This window comes from Athene cunicularia (genome assembly GCF_003259725.1).
Source record: "Athene cunicularia isolate RWA chromosome 3 unlocalized genomic scaffold, athCun1 chr3_part1, whole genome shotgun sequence".
Taxonomy (NCBI): Eukaryota; Metazoa; Chordata; class Aves; order Strigiformes; family Strigidae; genus Athene; species Athene cunicularia.
In genome coordinates, this window is record NW_020799097.1 from 69937306 (window position 1) to 69950249 (window position 12944).

Sequence of the window (12944 nt, forward strand, 5' to 3'; positions counted from 1 at the left end):
AGGTACTTGTAAGTAGGCTTCGGTTTAGATCTGATACATATTCAAAGCACCTTGTAACAAATGGTTTGGGTTCTGTTTTGTTTAAGGAGACAGGAGATATTTTTCTGAACTTGGCAGATGGAATTCAGCTAAACCCCTTGATATATATGTGCAGATGCAAAAAGCAAAAGGGCATATTCCCAGACAAGAAAATGAATTTAATTTTGTCCTAAGAGCTTAAGCAATTGTTATTACTATTTTTGAAAAAAAAAAAAAAAAAGTAATTTCAAGTTTAGCAGCAAGATTTCTAATGCAATGTTTTATTTCTCCTTCAAAATCCATCAATTCCCCTCAAACATTCTCTGTAGTAACTACAAGGATGTAATAAGGTAGGCTTGCTAAATTAATGCATCACAATAGTTCAATCTTGTTATGGATGCAGGATGCTCTCATCATTACAAATTCATCTGGTCAGAAAATACAGTTAAAATAGGTTTATAGATTAGATCTATGTAAAATCATATTTGAGAGAAATTTCTTTAGTGAAGTGGTAATTCAGTTCAGTATTAGACTTCAGTTTACAATATGAGGATTAATATCTGATCTTCTGTACTGAACTGTATCTGTGCATCTGAATCTGTACTGAACTTCAAACTTATCTCAGAACCTCTAATTGCAAGCATAAATTAATTTTTTTACTATATCACCTTGTACAACATCTTGTTCCTTCTATACAGCAGCTGTGCATGTCGCATGGTATAAACAGCACTTCATGTCCTCAGAAAATCCAAGGATTAAACAGGCAAAGAAAATAGCCCGAGAGTGCAGATAGTATCAAAATGGAATAAAAGTACCTGTTCAATTAATTATTCCCCATAACAATTTTAGTGTAGAGCCTAACAGACAAAAAAACCTGGACAGCACACATCATTTCCCAGTTGCAAAGATACCTGTTCTAAACATTTCTGAGTGATTCCTGCATAACGATTCACAGTATGCAGTAAATAAAACCTCCATTTCTTGACTATGCTGAAATGACTGAGGTGTACAGTAAAACTACTGATTTATTAAGCACTGAAATACTTTACTTCCTTTCCTCCGTTACATCCATATTTCTATTTTTTATTTCTACTTGGCATGTTTTAGTTGGACTAACTTATGTCTAAGCATTACACTTTTTAAGAAGTCTCAGTTGTCACAAAAAGTCTTGAATATCTCTCACACTCAGAGACATAAAGTCATAAAAAACATCTGATTTGGAATCTGGGATTCAGAACTGGCCATAGGATACAGCCTTATTTTTTAAAATTTTCCCCTTGACATCATCAGAAAAGTACCAAGTAGTCGTCAGACAGAGGAACTTCTCTGGTACAAGGAGACTTTCCCCAAGTAATCTAGTACCAAGTCTACCCTACAATGACTTAAACATGGCTCTTGTCAGAAGTCATAAAGCAGAGCTGTTGGAGACCTGTTCTCACTTATTTCTTACTATATTTCCCCTGTAATAAACAAGACAACTAATTCTGCTCTGTTCTGGGTTTTAGTTCTGAAACAACCAGGAGGGACAGCATAGAATTGGGGCCAGTCTCTTAGGCAATGCAGCTTTCAGGTTGCTTGCCATTTCCAGACAGATCCACATTTGTTGACAATAAAGTGAATTAGAGAGAGAGAAAACAAGGCATGTATGAGTCAGGAAATGGGTCATACATGAAAACAGCTTGAAGCTATTAATACCTAATGTTTCCATTTAATAAATAATAAAGAAGCTGGTGCTAGCCATACAGAGAAGTTTTAGATCTTGAAAAGGCAGTCTTGAACTAGGTAATTTTCTTAAATGTTTTTGAAAAAAAATAAAAATAAAAGGGCGCAGAGAGCATTTAATATTTGCTTAGGTACTGTTTTTTGTACTGAAATGTATCTCTCCCGCTGAAGAATTAGATCTTCAGTGCTTTGCTGAAATGAAACCAGCAAAATATTTCATCTTAAGTAAGGAATACAATGAACTGAGGGTCATATCTCAGAGTTCATGTCAGAAACAAATTAGAGAACATGAAAAACTAGTGCATTAACTCCTTGTTTATGTGCAGTCATCCCTTATCTACCTACCAAATAAATAAATGCAAGGTAGCTGAACATACAATTCCATATAAGGACTGAAGTGAAAATTTATTTCTGCTGTACTTTTTCCAAGAAAAATGTTGCATATGTGGTTTAACAAGCCTGTAACCCATTTTTGTTCCATTTCAGATACTGTGTTTAGTAATACCATTATTAGTTTCCTAAACCATAGTCACTGACTGAGCACCTACTCAATATTTTGGATGTTTTCCCCCTCACTCATATGTAGTGTCATGTCTTCTTTCTTATTCAAGCCTGCTTTGAAAACAATCTTCTTGATTTTCCACGTGTGATTTTCAATAGCACTCTTCATTATAACAGGCACTTCATAGACACCAATGAATTCATAGGGATCCTGTGTGGTAAACAGTAGTATCTTCATTTCACATGTTAGGACATTAGGCAGAAAGATATATGCACACAAATTTAGTTCTGGCATGCTTCAGCTTTGTAACATCAGTCTGATGTTACAATATTACTGATGTAATTTTATTATATTTTCTATATGTGCATGAGAAATACCAAGGTTTTAAAGAAATTAAACAATCAACACCCAGAACAGGATCTCACTGAGTCTTTCTGAGTGGCAGTTGGTGTTTCAGGAGTGATGGAAGCTCGTATCTACAGCACCAGCCTCTGCTACTTGGGTGACTGAACAAACCAACAGCCAGGCTAATCCATTACCTTCTGGGCAAATCTGTAATAGAGAGGAATAAAATGCAAGAGTTGCACATATCTGCTGGGAGGAAGATTGTTCTACATAGGCCCAGCAACATAAACCCTGTTTCTCCCTGTCAGCTTTTTTATTTCCCCATGCTCTGCAACACGCGCTTGCGGAGTTGTTGCAGTCTTGTTTATAGTCCCTACCCCCAGTCCAAGTCTCAGTTCCAGACTACCTTCAAATTCCACTCTTTATCTCCAGCTCAGTCTTCTTCTGGGGTTTCTCCTTCAACTTTACTCTTCTGGTCCACCCCAAATTCTTTCAGGTCCGTATATAATATCTACTTTCTCCTAGTAGAGCACTCTCTCTTTTCTTCATCCACATTCTGTATGCCAGTTCACAACAGATAGCTACAGCACTTCACCAGAAATTCAAAGTTTCTACATTACCAGACCCACCAGATTTCTTCACTTGCCCCATTCTGTTCTTCAGTGAGACTACCTTTATATGCTCCCTGTCCCCACCTTCTCATCCTGCAAGCTTAGTTTTTTTACTGGATTTTTCTGGTGTGACTTTTACCAAACTCTTTAGAACTGACACAGATGAAGCAGAAGGACACTAAAAGCAGAAGAGAGACCATTTTTCTCATTCCCAATGTAGTGAGATATGGGTTGCACAGACAAAATATGAGGTGGGCGGAAAATGACTGGACTGCTAGTCTCAACAGGTTTTTATCAGCAGTTCAAATTTGGCCAGGTACTAGTAGCATTCCTGTGCAATCAATACTGAGCTGAATACTTCATAACAACAGAGATGAAGGGAGAAATTACACCCCTAGCAAGTTAATGACCAATATCAAACTGAGGGGAAGGGGGCATGCAGAGTGGTAGATATATTGCAAAGCAAAGCTGCCAGTCAGAGGGACCTCAAGAGAAACGGCCCATCAGGAATGTCATGAAATTCAACACTGGAAAATACAGAGCCATGCACCCGGGATGGAGTAACCCCCTGAAGAAATACAGAAGGGGCTGGAAAGCAGCTCTGCAGAGAATGACCTATGGGTGCTGGTGGAGAAGTTGAACAGGAGTCAGCAGTGTGCCCTGGCAGCAAGGAAAGCCAAACATGTCCTGGGCTGTACTAATATAAACAGAGATGGGAGGATGAGAGCAACGCTTGTTCCCCTCAGCACTTGCAAAACTGTTTCCAGTTTGGGGTTTCCAAGCTGAAGACAGTCTTTGATAAGCTGAAGCATCTCCAGCAGAGAGCCACAAAATGAGGAGGGGGCTGGAACGAATGACACATGAGAAGATGCTGAGAGAAGTGAATGTGTTTAATCTTCCAAAGAGAAGGCTAAGGCAGGATTTTATTGCTGTCTTCAACTATTTAATGGGAGACTTCAAAGGAGACCGAGCCAGATTCTTCTTAGAGGCACACAGTGAAAGGACAAGAGACATCTGACACAACTTTGGGCAAAGAATAACTATAAATTAGGAAAAAGTTTTTCACAGCAAGAGTGATTCAGCACTGCAACAGATTGCCCTGTGTGGATGTGGAGTCTCCATTCCTCTGTAACTACAAAACTCAACTGGATAAGGGCCTGAGCAACCTGATTAAACTTTGAGTTAGTCCTGCTTTGAGCAGGATGTTTACAAGATAATCTCCAGAGGCCCCTTCAAATTTACATTACTCTGTGATTCTCATCTCTCAGTAACTTGCTTTAGCCCACAGTAATAACTGCAGAGAAAGTCCTGTTGAAAAGACATGCAGCTATGCAATGAAGCAACCTCACACTTTTTGTCAGAGAAAGATGCCTTTGCAATCAAGCCAATACATATAATCACTGAGAGAGGATGGAGCATGCATGACACATGAAATTTCATATAATTTAGCTATCAGATGCAAACAAATTCCCACTATGAACAGCGAGACAGTTGTAGCTTAAATATAAGTAGGTTTTCTGGGGAAAATCAAAACAGAAACAACCCTGATTTGACAGCATCTCACACTACCAAATATGAGAGGTATATCTATAATACAAAGGTGACTAGGCTGTCCCATTAAAAAATTGAGGGTTTCTGCATGAGTATAGCACAATTTTCTTTTCCCTTCATGATACTTAGATATTTTTTTTAAGATGTTGACAAAAAAAGTAACTGAGACAATCATATCACACTGAAAATATGATCCAAAGCTGGACAACATAATTAACCAAAAAATAGCAGAACATATACAGACAATAGTAAGCAGTGACTAGACTAGAGCTGTAAAAAAAAAAAAAAAAGCTGAATTTTGCTCTGGGGTGTTTAAAAATTTCTCTACAAAATCAGATTTATTTCCACTTCATTTGGTTTTTTAACTGCTTGGATGAAGAAAAAATAGTAACTTAAATGATCGATGTGCAAATTGCTTTAACAATGCTTGACTCGTTAAACTGCAATACGGCTGGCAGATATTCTTTCTACCTGCCTCTTTCAATTGTACTGGTTCTAATATTGCTGCCATTAAAACTTTCAGATATGTTTATTTTATATGGGTTTTTATCTCATCGCCTTTCTCCATCAACCTAATTAGAATGCTCTCAGATATTTAATATTCTGCTGAACCACCATTTCCAGGATTTGCGTGGTTTATGTCTTATTGATACCCCTGTAGATGAAAATTAGGATTATATTTCTCATTGCATGGGAAGACAAAACTATAAATACTTTTCAATTCGTAAATTCTAAATAATCCAAACTACACAAAACTATTGCAAGGTAATAAACCTGCTATAGTGGCTTCTATGTTGGCAACATACAGATTTTTCCTTGCTTGTGTTTATCAGTTTGGCTGAAGGAGGAGTATCATTTTACTGCAGAATGGAAGCAAACAGACAAAGCTGTTCTTTGACATATTAGCTCCCCAAAGATACCTAGATTTGGCAAACACTCTCAGCCATAGTATTCTTTGCCACCACAACAGTTTCCTGGATACAAGGATTCTGTGACATGTAATTTGAAACAGGGATCTTACTGTCAAGTTTAAGTGTTAACCAGTAACCAAAGCAGGCAACACTTAACTGAATTCATTTTCTTTAGACACCGGCTGATACACGTTACTGAAAAATAACTAGATACTGCTTGATCAAGATGGCTCAGCAAAACAAATGTTTTAGGAATGTTTACTAACTTTATAAACCGAAAACATGGATGACAAGGTATTATGTGACATTTTATATTTGCCAAAGATCAGATTTTATAGTACTTGTCTTTGGTAGTAAAATTAAATGACAATTTTTAGAGTTAGCACTTTCTAAGCTTCCATCTGTCTACAGATCAATTTGAAGAATTAAAGAAGTTTCTAAAAACTGAAACTTTTTTTATGGATTTACAAATTAATATATCTTGTCTCACAAACTTGCATTACATTTAAAGTAAAAAATAAATAAATAAATAAATAAATAGAAAGAAAACAGTACATACTATATATTCAAATTTTAACAGGGCTATATATAAGGAACACAATGGAGGCTATCTGCAAAGCATATATTGTGTTTCCCAGTCTTGTGATTTAAGATTTGGGCCCTAAATTATATGCCACATATTCTGCAGCTGCTGCTTTCTGCACAGCATCTTCCTATTTTTATTTAGCATGAGCTGAGACTTTTCCTATGTTGCAGTAAATTTCCATCCCCTTTCTTCCTAGGTGTGATGTCTCTTTTGGAGCATCCTAGAAAGTTTTCCATAGTCATATCTTAATAGCATAGATCAGTACTGAAGTGGTCTGCAGTGATCAAGCAGTGTTTCAGCATGATAGCAAGTAATAAAAAAAGAGGGAGGGAAGACTGGAAGTAGCAATCAAACTGGACATTTGCACTGCAAATTGATGAGACACTGAAAAAATATTCAGAGGAGAAATACAGCTTTTCCATGTAGAAAAGCTCTTAAAAACAGTTTCCTTATTTGAGTATGATGATCAAGATGGGGAAATACACTGCTTACTCTATAGTTTATGAAGGGGAAGTGAAATGCATGGGCATTAAATGCAGCCCAGTGCTGCCTAGATGTTCACTGGTATGTCATCCTCAAAGGGAGAGGAAGGCACATTCAACAATTACTCTGCATAGATGCTGTTGCCAAGGTCCTTGGGAGGTAGATTTTGACAGCTGGCAGCACTGCAAGACAGCAGTACATGGAAACAGAATGTGACATATTCTACGCATGTTGTGTGATTCGAGGTGGACTGCACGCTTGGAACAGCCGTTGTAGTCTGACATTCCACCCACTAGACATGAAGCTGTTACATGCACACCTGCTCATGGTTTGTCACCAACTGCTTAAGAAGTCTTCTTAGTTACTTCTGACTTTCAACCTTTACTGTTTCCATGCAGTGAGGAAAAGGGAGACACCTTCACCTTTTCTTATTTATATAGTGCTGGCTGTTGTATCATTAGTTAAGACTGTCACTGCAATGATTGGAAGACCACTGCAATTGTTATGTGCTTCTATCAAATGGGATTTATGTTTAGGACAGTCATATTTAAGCACAGTGTTTTCCGAGTACCATATTTCCTTTTTCTAGTAAAAGTTTAAAATAAAATGCTCAGGTCAATCCTGAATCCTGTATTGTTACCAATATCTTGTCAATGAAGACGATTATCCTGCACATTTATAATCTTGTATCTAACAGGTATCACTGTAGTATGTGGTAGCTTAAATCTGGCAAGCAGTATCTGACAAATTCATAATCTTGCACCAGAAGAAGAAATATCTTGAGTCAGATGATGTAAGAACCCTCCCAGCAACTGGCATCTGAGCTTGGCAGAAAAGCAGAAATGCCTTGCCTTGCCTAGTGTCACATTGATCACAGTTCCTAATGAGCTGTGGTAAATTATGACCCTTTGCAGTTCACTGGAAAGGCCACTGGAAATACATAGGGATAGTGTACAACCCCATATGTGACCTCTCTGTACAGCGAATTTTACAAACAGCCCCTGTAATGAATGCAATGAAAGCAGCACTTTACATGAGAACGTTGAAGGACAGCATCTCCTCTCTAATCTCAGTTCCGATGCCCGAATAGATAACAGAAAACTCCCTGCAGACAGACCAGGGAGCTCATGTTTAGTTTCAGTGCTTTACTGTCAACAGAATCATATTACCAAAATTACTAAAATCTTAATTTGTTAGAAGAAGTGGATGCACTTCAGTTGCAGGACTCTGTGTTTGTTTGGAACTATGCCTTAGCTATGGTTGGCCTTTCTTGTTGGTTTAATAAAAAATGCTGGCATTTGATGTTCACTTTGCAATTGCTGAAGGAACTGGTGCCAGCAACTAATGCTTTCCCTATCAGAGCAGATATGGCCAGCAGTGTTTGCTATTTCAATAGCCTCAGAACAAGACTGATCAAGGCCAATGACACAGAGTCAATTCCCCATTTTCCTTTCAAGAGACATATTGCAGTGTCTATCTGAATGGAGAAGATTACAGATGGTGGCCACTTTGACTCTTTAGAAACAGGAGATGTACAGGTGGTATTAATCTCACATAACTCTGGACATCACTGGGCATCCATCTTCATCTAGCAGCTATCTGTGCCATAATGAGTCACCTTAACCATCTTAGCCAGAAAGAGAAACTTGTACTTTTAGACCCAAATGCACCTGGCCTATTTTAATCAGGTTCCTTAGAAAGAGACAATGTGTGTGTTCACAGTGCCTCTTTCTCTCTGTGTCTCCATAGACTAAGAAGGGAGTCCATGTGAAAGGTTTGATGCTGCTGTCCGTGCCACGTGACATTTGAGGACCTTTAGGTGATGACTCTCATTGACACTCACCTCCAACTCCAAAAAAGTATAGCTACATAGTATGTCCTGTGTCATATATGCTAGACCCATCTGACTTTACAGCCTCTCAAATGGCACCACATGCCTCAGGAGTGGAAACCTAAATAAAGACCCAGGTGTCTACATTTAATCAGATGAACCCCATCCACACAGGCTGCCTCAACAACCATGTTTTTAGCCACAAGTTTTAAATCCACATGGAAAGCACTTGCACTTCCTGGGTCTGTGGTTTATACAGAAGTTATATCTGATAAAGAAGTGAAGAAAGTTTTTTTCAATAAGAAGATTTTGAAAAGGAATCTCAGAGAGAGGAGGTGAGATCTTCCTGCCTTGGCAGAAAGGAGAATAATGAGGAAGCGTAACAGCTCCTTTAGCACTTTACCCTGCTGCTTGGCCTTATTCAGGGCACAAGGAGGCACAGAACACATATGCCCCTCAACAATATGGGTTGGTGACTTTATGGTGCAAACACACTTGCAGCAGGATCCACATCAGCACATCCCCTAAGAGCTGCAGAAACAGCAAAGTTGGTTTGTACAAGTCCCTCATAATTATGAGTATCTCAGAACATTTAACAGGTTTATCTTTACAACGTTTCCATGAGATAGAATAACTCCATGTCTTCCTGTGTCTTTCATTACAGTCATCCATTGCTGCAAAATTGTCAGAGATGGAGTGTTCTTATTTTTAGAGCTTGTACTTACAAGTGGTCAAGAAACTGCCTGAACACTCAAACTGTTCAAGAGAGAACCTTAGAACAGATTGATGCTTTAGAGAAAAATAAACCAAAAAAACCCCAAAACACTACATTACACAGTACTCCTTCATGTTATGGGAATACCTCATGCTACATTAAAAAAAAAAAAGTATCTTTGAATTTTTGCATTCATTGTAATACTCTTAATTTTAAAATTTGGAAAAATCCTTTGTTTAGAACTCAACATGAACAGCTAGTAAGATTCATAAAGAATCAGACAAGGTAAAAAATACATATTAGGTTAAGTAACTGTTTTTTGGATTGATTGATTTATGAATTACAGCACAAGGATCAATAAACATTTGTAATCTTTCTCAACTTTAGCAAGCATTAAAAATGAAAGCTGTGATCATATTGATTGGAATAGCAGCTTTAAAATGATTCAATTTCAGTATTATAATTGGGACTAAAGCTAAATAAATACTTTATTATATTAATCTAGAACCCGAGGTACTAGGAGATACTTACAAACTAGCCACTGAAAGTGAGAGCGCAATGAATGATTTTTTCATCTGGTATTTCTGTTTGTGCACTGATTTCCCCTGCCTCTTTCACTCACTACAGACTGACAGACAACTCCCTCATCAGGTGGCTGGTAGGTGCAGTCCATTTTTACATGGGTTTTGGCCAAATTTGGAAGCAGCACCAAACACAGGCTACAGAAAGCCTGAAATACAGACACGATTTTACTTCAGATCTGAGAAGTGCAAACTCAGTGGAATGACACAGGACCACACACTGGCAGAACAAAAAGGATTCATCTTTGCTGTTGCTTGCAGGAATTTACTGAAGTAAATTAGCTACGGAAAAGCTTATTGGTTTTTTACCTGAATGAACAAAAACCTGCTGAATAGCGCAAGGAAATAACTAGAAATGATCAGAACTCAAATTTAATAGTTAAGAACAAAAGAAATCTTTCAATTAGTTTACTGTAATATCCATGAGTACAAGTTTTCCTGTAATCAACTACCACTCAGCATTTAATATAAAAAACCTACTATAAAAATGATTGAGAAAATAAAATACAAGTAAGATTTGAAGAGAATTAAAAACATAACTAGCACTGTGTCTTCTCCCTTTTACTGGAAGATACAGACATTGTAAGATAAGGGAAAGGTATTTTAGTCTGGCTCCCTATAAAAACAGCCACAAGGTCAGACATAAAAGGGGTCAAGTTAAAGACAGCACAATTTGAATTAATTAAGCCCCCTTTTTTTTTTTTCCCCTAAAATTCTGATGCCCCACATTTTAGATATTTCAATAAGGAGGAGATTGGTATATATTTTTCTGTATTCTTTATTAAATCATTGTTTATGTATCATTATGTTCTTCAGCTAGATATAGAAGCCTGTCATTTTCTTGCAATAAGAGACAAAGGACAAAGCCTTTTGGAAAAGGAAAGACTTTTTCAAAGAAATAAAATATACCTTCAGAATTTATACACATGTAGCTACACATGTGTCTATAGTCAGCGTGATTTTGAATACTTATTAACAAAATAAAATTACATTAAAAGTTTTCCTTATCCCATACAGTGTTTTCAGTTGACTATTTTTAACATTTTATCCAAGTATTAACAGAATATAACTTCAGATCCAACCTACAACTATTATTTATTGCCCTAGCCACTTGTATTACTGAATGCAGCATTTGCATCTCAAATCCAGAGTATAATAGCATGATGCCATGTAAATATTTCTGTTTTACAAACCAAACAGCAAAATTCTATTACATAGAAAGGTAAATGAGAATTGCAGAGGAGTCTTTCTGGGGTTTAGGTTACATTACTTGTTACAGAAGCGGGCAGCCATACCATAAACTGATCATGATCCATTTAAAATTTTGTTCGGACTTTTGGTTTGAGAATTTTTGCCTTTATCACTCCTACTGGTAGATTGTTCCAGAAACTCACCATTTTGGTGGTTAAACATCTTCCAATCTCCAACATCAATTTATTCATTGCCAGATTACACTGCCCCATAACTGTCTCCCATAACCCAACTGAAACCAATGAGATTAGTCAAATGAATAAATTGGAAGTTCATGCATTACAATATTTTTTTAAAGATCTTGTTCTTAAATCCCAAGATCAGATATTTAGATATTTTCCATATACTGAACACCTATGCAAATTATTTTTAACAGACTATTGCTGCCAAAACACAAGAACAAAGACCTAATATTTTAGGTTGTGAGTGGAATAACTTTGTAAATACAATCTTGCAAAAATTAAAAGGAAAAAAAGCAAAGCTTTTATCAATTGAATTCCAACAATACTATGCCTGTTAACAAAAGATAATCATAGCAAGTCCTTTGATACACGTTTCTTATTACCACATAAGACATGCTTTACAGAATTATAGCTGGCAGGGGCCATTAAATCATTTGCATAACACTGTATGCAGATAAACCACCTGCATATCAAGATCATAAATTCACCTAATTACTGCTGCATTAAGCCTCATCAATTGCATATGGCTAAAACACATCTTCAGGGGAGATACCCATCCTTGATCAGAAGTGTCAGGATATGGGGAATCCAGCACTAGCTTTACATGTTTGCACCAGTAGTTAAACTAAAAAAGTACATCAATTTTATCTTAAGTGTCTGACATCAATTCACTGTTTAAAAATAAAAGGACATTATTTCCATAGTTCAGCTTCTGTTTTCAGGTGATTCTTGGGCTTGTTTCCTCCTGAAGTAAAATACCCCAACCACAGTACATTTTCTGCTCGTGTATTTCAATTTCACAAACTCACTACACCACTGTTTACATATCTCAGGTCACTTCCCCACTTTTCACCATAGTTTTGCACTGGACATTCATGTAAAAAAAACCTTCAATCTAGCACAAAGTGCAGTTTCCCCCTCAAGTCACTGGTAATCATTCAAAATCTTTATGCTCTGACATGTATTCACTCTTCCTAGAAGTACTGTATTCAGTTGCACTAAAATGCATTTTGTTTGAACCAATTCAGTTACACAGATCATTGTATTGGACAGTCTGACATAACCGTTATCTATCATTTCACCAGTCTTTATTGCATCTGCTCCCCAAAATTGATTAATCATTTTCAAAAAGTGCAATCATGATCTGGTTTTTTTTTACCAGATTCTTAGTCAGGCTGTCTTTACACTGTCTTTAAGAACATATGTTGCTGTTCACAGTAACATGTTATATTGTGCAAATAAGTCTGGCAGTCTGGCCCTCAACAGGGAAAAAGAACTTGCTTTTATTTTTTCAGAGTCGTTCCATTTCTAGCAAACTCACCTGTATCTCTCAAATAAACAGCTGAGTCTAGGAAAAAAAGATTACATCTAACTTACCTTTGATTCACTTCATGAAGCCCAGTATAACAAGCTGATGCAAAACTATGCTATTAACACCATGCAGACATTAACAGTGTGGGTACTGGTGTGTATAACTATATTTTCTTGTAAGCTACGGTTCTATCGATTTCTGCCACTTACTTCAAAAATTACATAAATGTTTTCACAACTGACAATAAATATTTAAACGGAGGATTTAATATTCCCCCCCTTCGATGACACTTTTATCTTTCTATTCCAGACAAAAAAAAAACCAACAAAAAAAAAAAAAAAAA

General features: G+C 36.9%; 1 protein-coding gene across 1 annotated transcript in view; it reads right to left on the minus strand.

The window, feature by feature from the left end:
* Positions 1-12944, minus strand: part of ESR1 (estrogen receptor 1) — a 162909-nt gene that overhangs the window by 103377 nt on the left and 46588 nt on the right.